Source organism: Mesoplodon mirus, assembly GCF_964341445.2.
Source record: "Mesoplodon mirus genome assembly, chromosome: 8".
Taxonomy (NCBI): Eukaryota; Metazoa; Chordata; class Mammalia; order Artiodactyla; family Ziphiidae; genus Mesoplodon; species Mesoplodon mirus.
The window spans coordinates 54,658,538-54,673,419 of record NC_138984.1 but is presented as its reverse complement, the minus strand read 5'-3'; the positions used below and the strand labels follow the sequence as shown (position 1 = coordinate 54,673,419).

The following is a 14,882-nucleotide window of genomic DNA, read 5'->3' as shown; positions in this document are numbered from 1 at the left end:
AACTAATATAATGTTATATGTCAAATATATTTTAGTATTTAAAAATAAAGGGACATATATTATTAAAAAATGTTAGTTCTTCCTATGTTAATTTATAAATGTAATATAATCACAAGAAAAATTCCAATGAGCTAGTTTTATTGAGCTAGACAAATTGATCATAAATTTTATAAGGAATGATTATCTTTCAAGTAAACTAGGAAATACAGAAAAAGAATAGTTATAAGGAAGGATTACCCAATCAGGTATTAAATTATGTTAGCAAAGCCCCTCTAATTACAATAGTGAGGGACTGGCTCATAAATAGACAAACAGAATAGAAGTCCAGTAAGAGACCCAACTATATATAGATATCTAATACACGATAAAGATGGTATCTCAATTACAGGGTCAAAGAGAGAGCCTTTTTTTATAAATGGCACTGGAACACTGGAAAGACTTTTGGGAAAAGATAAAATTAGATCCATTCCCCACACTATATATAAGAACACAGTGTAAATTGATCAAACATTCAAATATAAAAACAAAATTAGGCACACACTAGGAGAAACCATGTTATATTTAAACTGGATGTGTAAAAGAACATGACTAAATTTCCAAATGCAATAAATTAAATAGAGAGACCAATATGACTATTAAGAAAAATTTTTTAAACTTTTGCATAATAAATATTACCATAAGCAATGTCAAAATCCAAATTGCCAATGAAGAGACAATGTGAGAACACATATCCCAGATACAAGGCTAATATCCCTAACTACAAAGACTGGGAAATGAGAGCTGAGACAAAACTTCCTATAGAAATATAGGCAAACAACACAAATAGGCTATTAGCAAAATGATCCAGAAATATGGTCCCTGAATACATGGGCAAATGTTCAAATCCACATATATTAAGAGAAATGCAATTATGATACCATTTCTCATATTTCAGATGGTAAAAAATTTCAAAAGCTTGACAATACACTCTTTTTATAAATTTGTTGATGGAAATGTAAGATGGCATCACTCCCACGAAGGAGAATCTGACAATATCTAACAAAACTTGTATTTATTTAACCTTTTACCCAGCAATCACACTTCTAGGAATTTATCCTGAAGACACACCTGCAACAATATCAAAATATATGATCCAGAGTTTATTTACTGAAGAATCATTTGTAATTGAAAAATACTGGAAACTACCAAGATGGCCAAGCACAGGAGTTTGGTCAAATAAGTTATGGTGTACAGTCAGCAAAGTACTATGCAAATGTAAAAAAAAAAAAAATGAAGAAGACCTTTAATAACTGATGTGGAGCAATTTCCAGGAAATAATATTAAGTTTAAAAAAATGCCAAAGAGATTAGATAGTATGCTCTCCTTTTTGTAAGAAAGAAGAGAAAGTATAAAGAAACACAAGGAGGATAAACTAGAAAACAAGAAAGTGCATTATCTACAAGAGGTAGAAGACATAGGATGACAGTATTGAGGATGGAGTAACACTTCTCTGAATTTAACTTTATGTATACATTTGGCTTTAGAAACATGCTAAAATTAAATATATTTTTAATTAAAATATATATTAAATATATTTTTTAATTAAATCAATAAAGATGAGGAGGGAAAAAAATCTAAAACTTAAGGAAAACTGGAAAAAAGAACAAAAAGTCCTCTATTCCCATTCCCACCAACACAACAAAAGCAACAAAATATTCTCTACTGTTTTCAAAGAACAACGTATGAAAATAACGTTTTTGTTTGGGGTCTGCATGTGTTTGTGTCTGGGGAGTTATAAGAATAGAAAATTTCTTTCCAAATCTACTACGGTGGTAGAGATAAAAAGCAAACAAAGTAATAATGATATTTGAGCTTTAGGAATGATGCTTCTTTTATGGTTTTAAAATTTACTATATTTCAGGATTTCCTTTCAGGGGAAATCATAGAGTATTCAACTATAGTGGTCTGAGAATTTAAGGTATGTTTAACATGTACCAAATGATCACAGTGCTTAAAAGATTGTCCATGTTCCCCTATATTAAAAGTAAAATCCATTCGTCTGAATTTTATTCAGCCAAACAATAAATAGGAATCATTTTCCTACTCATATAAACAGATTGCCTAGTCTACAGCTAAGAATTCCTAACTCAGATGTCCTCCTCTTTAAAAAAATAAATAAATAAATAAATAAACAGTGAAACAAAACAAAAAACTGAATAGAGAAGACTACTTCATTTCATTAAGTTAAGGCGTGGTAAAAGTTCAATAACAGAATCACTCATTATCTGAGAAAAAGAATGGCTGTAGGACAGCTATTTTAAAATGTAATAATGGAACCTCAGAGAAAGTCCTGTCAAAATAAAAGAAAAAATAGGATATGCAATGAGACAATTAATAGATCTTTAAACCCAAGAGGCAAATCAATAATGAGGGAGCACAGTGGCACCAAGAGTAATACAAACTGCCTACCACATTGCAAATAGAACTGTGAAGGGAAAATTGCTGGAGGTGATTATCAAAAGTTACAGTAATCAATGAGAGAGCTCCTATAGGGCATCAGTTAAAGCTCTGTGGTGTCCTAGATGAAGAAAGTGACTTTCCAGCAAGGCACAAGCAGGAGCTTGCATTATGGAAGTAAAGACGAGGTCCTCCTATTCTAAATGCTAGGACAACCAGCCATCGCCATAATCAAAACAGAGGAAGCAAAATGACATTTGTCCCTACAGTATCACAGAGTCTACCAAAAGGAAAGCGATCTAAAGGTGCATACAGGTACAGAGTAAAAGGAATCTGTACTTGAGGATAATTTTTACCTATTAAGGGAAACAAAGTTCATCCTAGAAGTCAACAGTTACACAAAAATGACAATGTTTTCTTGAATGAATGAGACCAACAAAAAGAAAAATATATACTTTTTAGAGTTGGATTTGAGCCTTTTTAGCAAAATCCTGTGGACTGTTCACATAGTTCATCAGGTTTGATAGAAATAAGACAATATTGTCAACAACTCAACCACACAGTTGTCAAGGATAACGTTTCTGTTTATTGCAGTGGAAGGTCGAGGAACAGAAATGTCCCCACTGAACACCATATTTTCCTAGTAACTCTAGTAACACCATATTTCCCTAGTTTGTGAGTCATTTTATAATTCTTTGATGGCTGAATGGAATGAATAGTATAGATTTCATGGGATAATGGTCTTAAAAAGTTGCTTCAGCTCGACATGCTGCCTAGTACTCAAAAGAGAACAGGGTGACTTCTGGCTCCCATTTCAGCATGTAAGCAGCTTAGAAGGTATCACTTCAGTCCTCACAACAAGACTGGACAAACTGAAAATCAACAACGTTTCTTAGATCTATCAGAGAATTGTAGTCATAGGGCAGAAAACTGCTCCAGAAATTGGAGAGACAAAGGTAGATAAAGAGTATCACAAATTACTATTGGAGGAGCAGCCCAGGAGCAGAAACTGCCACTGGAGCCAGTGGCAGGGTAGGAAAACTTGAACTGAAATTGACAAATTACTGGTGGCTCAGTATGGACAAGTTTTTAGTTAAAATCTCCGGGGGATGGGGGGCAGTCCTGTTAAAGACTCCACATTTTCACGAGTTTCACCTCCAGAAGTCCTACCAGGTTATCACAGTGAAGACAAATACCTCTTCATGTTTCCAGCAGGGGAAGGGAAACCTAGCCATTTTGAAATACACCCAGAGAATTCTTAAAAAGGTCTGCCCTCAAAGGAAACTAGTTTACCAAAGCCTAACCAACTGGGATTTTACCAGAGCCTAATGGACCTGGGGGGAGGAAAATACTCAACTCCAGCCCCCGTAGCCTTCCTGTTTTATCTAAGTGGGGAGGACAAACTGAGAAGTATTTGTGAAGACCTTATCGTAGGGGCACATGTTCAATAAAAGATTGAGACCTAGTCACAGGACTATAAAACACTTCCCCTCTCCTCAAAATTTGACATATCATCAGTAAGTCTCTTGCATAATAAAAGGAGATTAAAACAGAAATAACTGTATGTCCCAGACTTTATTTAGGAATAATTCTCTAAGTAATCCCCCCAAAAAAGGAAGGAAAAGGAAAATAAAAACAAGGACACCAGAAGAAAATTTTAGCCTTTAACACCAGTAGCAGTAGCAAACATAGCCTAACTCCTAGCTAGATAAATACAAAACCTCACACTAAAAGCCTATTTATATCCATTCCTTATACCCAATACATCATATCCAGCTTTCAACAAAAGATTACAAGGCATACTAAAAGACAAAACACAGTTTGAAAAGACGTAGGAAGCATCCAATTCAGAATCAGATATAGCACAAATTTTGGCATTACCATGCTGGGAATTTAAGACAACGATGATTAATATGCTGAAGGCTCTCTAATGTAAAAAATAGACAATATGCAACCAAAGATGGGTATTATGAGCATAGAGAGAAAAATTCTATGAAAGAATCAAAAGGAAATGATAGAAATCAAAAACACTGAAACAAAAATGAAGAATGTCCCTCAATAGACTGGACAGAGCCAAAGAATCACTGAGCTTGAAAAAACATCAAAAGAAACCTCTAAAACTAATATAAGGAAAAAAGAAGAATGAAAAAGATATAACAGAATATCCAAGAACTAAAGGACAATTACAAATGGTTTCATATGCATGTAATGGGAATACCAGAAGGAAAAAAAAGAAGAGAGAAAGGAACAGAAGAATTGCTTGAAGTAATCATGAGTGAAACTTTTCCAAAATTAATGACAAACAACCAAATCACACATCCAGGATACTCAGGGAACACCATGCATAGGATAAAGAGATTTTTTTAAAAAATCAACACTGGGTATACTATATTCAAACTGCAGGAAATTAAACACAAAGAAAAATCTTGAAAGAAGCTGGAGGTGAGGATGGAAGGTGGAGAAACATCTTACCTAGAGAGAAACAAGGATAAAATTACATCAGAATTTTTTAACATCTTTATTGGAGTATAATTGCTTTACAATGTTGTGTTATCATCAGATTCTTTTTTCAGAAACCATTCCAGCAAAATGAGTGGAGTATTGAAAGAAAAAAATACTGCCTACCTAAATTTGATATCTAGTAGAATTATTTTTCAAATTTGAGAAATAAAGACTTTCTGAAACAAAAACTGAGGGGATTTGTCACCAAGAGACCTGCCTTACAAGAAATGTTAAAAGAAGTTCTTCAGAGAAAAGAAAATAATACAGCTCATGATGACATATTTAAGATCATTTAAAAATAAAAATGGAGTAACTATGGTTCAGGCATCCAAAATGGAGCCAGGGGGCTATTATGGATATGGTTTCAGACATATTTCTGCATCACTGAGAACCTGAATCTTCTGAAGTGTATCAAACTCAAGGACACCACCAACCATTTTCAAAACAACATCTGCTAGAAACTGCCAGCTGCAACCTTATGGTCTCAAGGTCTCCCCTTGTAAAATATGCAACCATTTTAGGACCCCAAATAACCCTTGCTTATCAAGCACCCTTAGTTCTTGACAGCTCCAATCCTAATTTTGACAAACAATTATGTAACTTTGTGGTTTTACCTCCATTTTGTAGTCCAGTGGAACATATTTCAAGTACTTCTTGAATATGTGCCTCCCAGGCTATAGTCCTCAGCTTGGCTTGAATAAAACTCTCTTCTGGGGCTTCCCTGGTGGCGCAGTGGTTGGGAGTCCGCCTGCCGATGCAGGGGACACGGGTTCGTGCCCCAGTCCGGGAGGATCCCACATGCCGCGGAGCCTGCGCGTCTGGAGCCTGTGCTCCGCGGCAGGAGAGGCCACGGCAGTGAGAGGTCCGCATACCACAAAAAAAAATAATAATAATAATAATAAAAAACTCTCTTCTGTTCCTTACTATAGATTGTTTACTGATTATTTGTGTTGACACTCAGAAACTTGGATCTACATAAAGAAGGACGGTTTGAAAAGGAATACATGAAGGTAAAATAAAATATTTTATTTTTCTTATTCATAATTAATAGATAATTGGTTCAAAATTATAACAACAATGTATTTGGTGGTTATACGTTATGGGTAAGTGAAATTAATGACAACAGTGTCTTAAGGGATGGGAAAAAGGGATGGGGAATACTCTATAAGGTACTTGCACAATGTGTGACGTGGTATAGTGTTATCTGAAAGCTACTTGGATTAGTTGTAAATTTACATTGCAGACTCTAGGGCAACCACTGAGAATGGTAAAAAAAAACCATAGCTGATATTCTAAAAGAGGAAACAAATGGCATAATATGAAATGATCAATTAAAATTAGAGAAATGGAAAAACAGGAAATTAAAAAGTGGAACAAAGAACAAGGGCAGTGAACAAAAAAATAACAAATATGGTAGATATTAATCCAAATATAGCAATAATCATTTTAAATGTCAATGATATAAATATAGCAATTAAAGGACTGAGACTGTCAGACTGTCAGGGTGGATAAATAAACACAATCCAACTGTTATCTATAAGAAACTTACTTTAAGTATAAATATGCAGACAGATTAAATGTAAAGGCATAGAGAAAAATATATCATATTATCAGTAATCAAAGGACCCTGGAATAGTTATATTAATTCCAGACAAAGCATATGTAAGAGCAAGGAAAATTATCAGGAATAAAGAGAGGCATTACATAACCATAAAGGGGTCAATTTTCCAGGAAGATATAGCAATCCTTGATATGCATGCACCTATCAATACAGCATCAAAACATGTGAGGCAAAAGCTGATAGAACTGCAAAAAAAGAATAGATGAATCTGCTATTATAGTTGGAGACTTCAACACCCCTCTATCAGTAATGGACAGATACAGTAGGCAGAAAGTTAGTAAGAACATAGTTGAACTGAACAGCACCACCAATCAACGGAATATCATTGACATTTATAGAATACTTCATCCAACAATAGCAGAATACACATTCTTCTCAAGATGATACAGAACATTCACCAAGACAGACCACATTTCTGGGTTGTAAAACACACCTTAACAAACCTAAAAGAATAGAAATTATACAAAATATGCTCTCAAGACACAACGGAATTAAACTACAAATCAAAAACAGAAAGATGGCTGGGGAACCCCCAAATACTAGAGGACTAAACAGAACATTTCTAAATAATACATAGGCAAAGAAAAAATCTCAAGAGAAATTAAACACTTTGAATTAAATCAGAATGAAAATGTAACTTATTAAAATTTATGGGATGCGGTAAAAGCAGTGCTTAGAGGGAAATTTACAGCACTGAATTCACATATTCAAAAAGAAGAATTATCTAAAATCAGTAACCTAAACTTCCACCATAGAATACTAGAAGAAGATCAAATTAAATTCAAAGTAAGCCCAATGAAAATTAGACTTGAAAGCAATAAAATTAGAAACAGAAAATCAATAGAGAAAATAACTGAAACCAAAAGCTGGTTCTTTGAAAAGTTCAATAAAATCGATAAACCTTTAGAGAGGTTAACTAAGGAAAAGGAGGGATGGGGGAGAGGGAGGAGAGAAAGAGAGAGTGGGAGAGAGAAAAAGATATATAGATATAGATATAGGTATAGATATAGATATATATAGAGAGAGGGAGAGAGGGAGAGAGGGAGAAAACACAAAGCACTAATATCAGTAATGAAAGAGAGGTCATCACTACCACTAATAATCCCCATGGACCCCAAGGATAATAAAAATAATATTATGAAAAAGTCTATACCCACAAATTTGTTAACTTAGATGAATGGACCAATTCCTTAAAAGAAACAGTCTCCTAAAACTCACCCAAGAAGAAATCTATAATCTGAATAGATCTATTATCTATTAAAGAAATTTAATCAATAATTAATAACCTACTGAAGCAGAAAACATCAGGCCCAGATGGTTTTAATTCTACCAAAAATTCAAGGAAAAAATAATATTAATTCTTGACAATCTATTTCTAAAAATCAAAGCAGAGAAAATATTTCCCAACTCATTATATGAGGCCAGCATTATCCTAACACTAAACCTAGACAAAGACCTTAAGAAAAAAGACTAAGTCCAATATCTCTCATGAACATGTATGCAAAAATTCTCAAGAAACTATTAGCAAATAATGTCCAACAATGTATAAAAAAATTAGCAAATAATATCTAACAGTATACTTGGCTATACATATCATATAGCCAAGTATAATTTATTCCAGGTATGCAAAGAGGGTTCAACATTTGACAATCAATTAATGTAATCTATCCTATTAACAGACTAAGTAAAAAAATATATATAATCATACCTATATATGCAGAAAAAGCACTTGACAAAAACCAACACCTATGATGATAATTCTCAGCAAACTGGAAATAGAGGAGGACTTCTCCAACTTGATAAAGAATATCTACAAAAACCTACAGTTAGCATCATACTTAATGGTGAGAAACCAGATGCTGTCCTGCTAAGATCAGGAGTAAGGCAAGAATGTTCCTTCTCACTACTCCTACTGGACAGCATACTGGAAGTCCTAGATAATGCAATAAGGCAAGAAAAGGAAATGAAAGGTGTACTTACTGGAAAGGAAGATATAAAACTGTCTTTTTTGCAAAGTATATGCTTGTCTACATAGATAATTCCAAAGAATCAACAAGAGCAATAATAACCAAAAAGAAAAAAAAAACCCTCCTGGAACAAATAAGAAATTATAACAAGGTTGTAGGATACAAGGTTAATATACAAAACTTAACTGCTTTCTTGTATAACAACAATGAATAATTAGAATTTGAAAATAAAAACACAATACATTTATGTTAGCACCAATAATATGTAAAATCCTTGTCAGTCTAACAAAATATATACAAGACCTATATGAGAAAAAGTACAAAACTCTGATGAAAGAAATCAAAGAAGTTTTAAATATATGGAGAAATATTCCATGTACCTGAATAGAAAGACTCAATATCATCAAGATGTTAGTTCTTCCCATTGTTTATACATTATAAGCATTTCCAGTCAAAATCCAGGCAAATTATTCTGTAAATATCTACAAACTGATTCTAAAGTTTATATAGAAAGGCAAAAGCTCCAGAACACTCAAGACAATATTAAATACAAAGAAATTCAGAGGACTGACACTACTCAACTTCAAGACTTACTATAAAGCTTCAGTATTTAAGACAGTGTGTTATCGGCAAAGAATAGATAAATAGAAGAATGGAATAAAGATACAGGGCCCAGAAGTAGATCCACACAAATACAGTCAACTGATGTTCAACAAAGAAGCAAAGGCGATTCGATGAAGAAAAGATAGTCTTTTTAACAAATGGTGCTAAAACAACTTGACATTCGTATGTAGAAAAATGAATCCAGACACAGACCACAAGATTTTCACAAAAGTTAACTCAAAATGGATCACAGGCCTAAATGTAAAATGCAAAACTAAAACTTCTGGAAGATAACATAGGAGAAAATCTGGTTGACATTGGGTTTGGTAATGTTTTTTCCCATATAACACCAAAGAATGATCCATGGAAGAAATATTGACAAATTGGAATTCATTAAGATAAAAGACTACATCTTTTTTTTTAACATCTATATTAGAGTATAATTGCTTTACAATGGTGTGTTAGGTTCTGCATTATAACAAAGTAAATCAATTATACATATACATATGTCCCCATATTTCTTACCTCTTGCATCTCCCTCCCTCCCACCCACCCTATCCCACCCCTCTAGGTGGTCACAAAGCACCGAGCTGAACTCCCTGTGCTATGTGGCTTCTTCCCACTAGCTATCTATTCTACATTTGGTAGTGTATATATGTCCATGACACTCTCTCACTTTGTTCCAGCTTACCCTTCCCCCTCCCCGTATCCTCAAGTCCATACTCTAGTAGGACTGCATCTTTATTCCCGTCTTGCCCCTAGGTTCTTCTGAACATTTTTTTCTCTTTTTTTAGATTCCATATATATGTGTTAGCATACGGTATTTGTTTATCTCTTTCTGACTTACTTCACTCTGCATGACAGTCTCTAGGTCCATCCACCTCACTACAAATAACTCAGTCTCGTTCCTTTTTATGGCTGAGTAATATTCCACTGTATATATGTGCCACATCTTCTTTATCCATTCATCTGTTGATGGACACTTAGGTTGCTTCCATGTCCTGGCTATTGTAAACAGAGCTACAATGAACATTTTGGTACATGACTCTTTTTGAATTATGGTTTTCTCAGGGTATATGCCCAGTAGTGGGATTGCTGGGTCATATGGTAGTTCTATTTTTAGTTTTTTAAGGAACCTCCATACTATTCTCCATAGTGGCTGTATCAATTTACATTCCCACCAACAGTGCAAGAGGGTTCCCTTTTCTCCACACCCTCTCCAGCATTTATTGTTTGTAGATTTTTTGATGATGGCCATTCTGACTGGTGTGAGATGATATCTCATTGTAGCTTTGATTTGCGTTTCTCTAATGATTAATGATGTTGAGCACTCTTTCATGAGTTTTTTGGCAATCTGTATATCTTCTTTGGAGAAATGTCTATTTAGGTCTTCTGCTCATTTTTGGATTGGGTTGTTTGTTTTTTTGATACTGGGCTGCATGAGTTGCCTGTATGTTTTGGAGATTAATCCTTTGTCAGTTGCTTCATTTGCAAATATTTTCTCCCATTCTGAGGGTTGTCTTTTTGTCTTGTTTATGGTTTCCTTTGTTGTGCAAAAGCTTTGAAGTTTCATTAGGTCCCATTTGTTTGTTTTTGTTTTTATTTCCATTTCTCTAGGAGGTGGGTCCAAAAGGATCTTGCTGTGATTTATGTCATACAGTGTTCTGCCTATGTTTCCCTCTAAGAGTTTGATGGTTTCTGGCCTTACATTTAGGTATTTAATCCATTTTGAGTTTATTTTTGTGTATGGTGTTAGGGAGTGTTCTAATTTCATTCTTTTACATGTAGCTGTCCAGTTTTCCCAGCACCACTTATTGAAAAGGCTATCTTTTCCACACTGTATATTCTTGCCTCCTTTATCAAAGATAAGGTGACTGTATGTGCGTGGGTTTATCTCTGGGCTTTCTATCCTGTTCCATTGATCTATCTTTCTGTTTTTGTGCCAGTACCACACTGTCTTGATTACTGTAGCTTTGTAGTATAGTCTGAAGTCAGGGAGCCTCCAGCTCCATTTTTTGTTCTCAAGATTGCTTTGGCTATTCAGGGTCTTTTGTGTTTCCATACAAATTGTGAAATTTTTTGTTCTAGTCTGTGAAAAATGCCAGTGGTAGTTTGATAGGGATTGCATTGAATCTGTAGATTGCTTTGGGTAGTAGAGTCATTTTCACAATGTTGATTCTTCCAATCCAAGAACATGGTATATCTCTCCATCTATTTGTATCATCTTTAATTACTTTCATCAGTGTCTTATAATTTTCTGAATACAGGTCTTTTGTCTCCTTAGGTAGGTTTATTCCTAGATATTTTATTCTTTTTGTTGCAATGGTAAATGGGAGTGTTTTCTTAATTTCACTTTAAGATTTTTCATCATTAGTGTATAAGAATGCAAGAGATTTCTGTGCATTAATTTTGTATCCTGCTACCTTACCAAATTCATTGATTAGCTCTATTAGTTAAAAACTTACTTCTCTGTGAAAGACACTGTTAAGAGAATGAAAAGACAGGTCAAAGACTAGAAGAAAATATTTTTGAAATACATATCTGATTAAGGACTGGTGTCCAAAATATATAAAGAACTCTAAATTCAACAATAAATAAATAAATAAATAAAAATAGACAAAAGATCTGAACAGACACCTCACCAAGGAAGAGAAAGATGGAAAATAAGCATATGAAAAGATGCTAAACATCATATGTTATTAAGGAACTGCAAATTAAAACAAGGTACTACTACACACCTATTAAAATAGCTAAAATCCAAAACACTGATAACATCAAATGTTGGTCAGGGGGGTTAAGCAAAAGGAATTCCCATGATACAGCCACTTTTCAAGAGACTGGAATTTCTTACAAAACTGAACATAAATTTATCATAATATCCAGGAATACTGCCCACTGGTACTTAGGCAAATCAGTTGAAAATTACATTCACATAAAAATCTGCACCTGAATGTTTACAGCAGCTTTATTTATAATTGCTGAAACTTGGAAGTGACAGTAAAATGCTCATTGGTTTCCAGGGGTTTGGGGAGAGGAAAGGTGGGATAAGTAGAAGCAGCACAGGAGATTCTTAGGGCAGTGAAACTATTGTGTATGATATAGTACAGGTGGATACATGCCATTATACATTTGTCCAAATCCACTGAATGTACAACACAAAACATGAAGTCTAATGTAAACTATGGGCTACAGTAATGTATCAGTATTGGCTCATCCATTGTATCAAATATATTACACAACTTGTACTAATGCAAGATGTGTGTATGAAACTGTGTATGTGTGGAGAGGGAGTGATGAGGAGATACATGGGAGCTCTAGATCTGCTGTTCAATTTTTCTGTAAACCTAAAATCACTCTAAAAAATAAAGTCTTTTAATTTATTGATAAAAAATAGAACATGGTAAAAAAAAAGTAAACTATAGACTGAAAACATTCGTGTAATATCCAATATAGGATATTAAGAAACAATGTTTGTACAGAATCACACATACGTATTCAAACAATAACACCCAAATCATCTGCTTAATCTTTTTGGCTTCACAGAGGCAGTCAATGAAAGGCAGAAAATCACTCTTCAATGGACTTGCCAACTTACATCATATAAATCAGAAAGAAGCAAAAAAGATAAAATATGCTCATTTCTGAAGTCGAATAGGCAAAAAAAAACCCAAAACAATCATCACATTACTTTGTTCTGAAATAGCAGAGGTAGTCCTTTGAGCCAGCTGTGGATCCTAGGAAAACAGTAACTGATGTTAATGATTAATTCTAGCAATGAGTATTTAATTATTTGGTAATTACAGTACTACTGAAAGGCATCTTAATTTGGAAGAAATTTGGTAATATATCAGTGAATTCATTTAAGACCTTCCAGGAGAAAAGTAAACAGATACTACTTTTAACATATTTCTATGATTTACATCAAGATATGACCATGTAAAGTAAAACAATAACAAATAATTTTGAAGCCTAAACTATTGTGTTGTTTTTTTTTTTTTTTTTTTGGTACGTGGGCCTCTCACTGTTGTGGCCTCACCTGCTACAGAGCACAGGCTCCAGATGTGCAGGCTCAGTGGCCATGGCTCATGGGCCCAGCTGCTCCGCAGCATGTGGGATCCTCCCAGACCGGGGCACGAACCCGTGTCCCCTGCATCAGCAGGTGGACTCTCAACCACTACACCAGCAGGGAAGCCCTAATCTATTGTTTTTAAAACTTTTAGTCCATTCCCTCTATAGGTTTATAATTCTAATTATTGCTGTGCAAGTTAATATTTTTAATCAAATCAATGCCAAAGAAAACATTCTTGGATTAACTTATTGGTATTATCACTACTATAAAATATCTACAATTCAGATGTAAAAGAACCTGCTTAATCATCAAAAAAAGTAAACAAACCAAAAAAAATTTTTTTATGTAAACATGAAGAACAATAAATATTTACATAATTTATATCCCAAATTTGAGAGTGAACTTGAATTTTTATCATTATAAGAAATGGTTTAGTCTTTTATTACTGTAGTAACAAAAGACCAATTTTTGCATTTTTCACAGAACTAGAACAAAAAACTTCACAATTTGTATGGAAACACAAAAGACCCCGAATAGCCAAAGCAATCTTGAGAACAAAAAACGGAGCTGGAGGCTCCCTGACTTCAGACTATACTACAAAGCTACAGTAATCAAGACAGTATGGTACTGGCACAAAAACAGAAAGATAGATCAATGGAACAGGATAGAAAGCCCAGAGATGATAAAGGAGGCAGGAATGTACAGTGGAGAAAGGACAGCCTTTTCAATAAGTGGTGCTGGGAAAACTGGACAGGTACATGTAAAAGTATGAGATTAGAACACTCCCTAACACCATTCACAAAAATAAGCTCAAAATGGATTAAAGACCTAAGTGTAAGGCCAGAAACCATCAAACTCTTAGAGGAAAACATAGGCAGAACACTGTATGACATAAATCACAGCAAGATCTTTTTGGACCCACCTCCTAAAGAAATGGAAAAAAAAAAAACAAAAATAAACAAATGGGACCTAATGAAACTTCAAAGCTTTTGCACAGCAAAGGAAACCATAAACAAGACCAAAAGACAACCCTCAGAATGGGAGAAAATATTTGCATGAAGCAACTGACAAAGGATATATCTCCAAAACTTATAAGCAGCTCAATAACAAAAAAACAAACAACCCAATCCAAAAATGGGCAGAAGACCTAAATAGACATTTCTCCAAAGAAGATATAGAGACTGGCAACAAACACATGAAAGAATGCTCAACATCATTAATCATTAGAGAAATGCAAATCAAAACTACAATGAGATATCATCTCACACCAGTCAGAATGGCCATCATCAAAAAATCTACAAACAATAAATGCTGGAGAGGGTGTGGAGAAAAGGGAACACTCTTACACTGCTGGTGGGAATATGAATTGGTACAGCCACTATGGAGAATAGTATGGAGGTTCCTTAAAAAACTACAAATAGAACTACCATATGACCCAGCAATCCCACTACTGGACATATACCCAGAGAAAACCATAATTCAAAAAGAGTCATGTACCACAATGTTCATTGCAACTCTATTTACAATAGCCCGGAGATGGAAACAACCTAAGTGTCCATCATCAGATGAATGGATAAAGAAGATGTGGCACATATATACAATGGAATATTACTCAGCCATAAAAAGAAATGAAATTGAGCTAGTTGTAATGAGGTGGATGGACCTAGAGTCTGTCATACAGAGT

General features: G+C 34.3%; 1 protein-coding gene across 1 annotated transcript in view; it reads right to left on the bottom strand.

Moving 5' to 3' along the window:
• The window catches only part of THSD7B (thrombospondin type 1 domain containing 7B), a gene marked incomplete at its 5' end in the record, with an annotated part of 807,803 nt that overhangs the window by 619,022 nt on the left and 173,899 nt on the right, over positions 1-14,882 (bottom strand). The window lies entirely within an intron of this gene.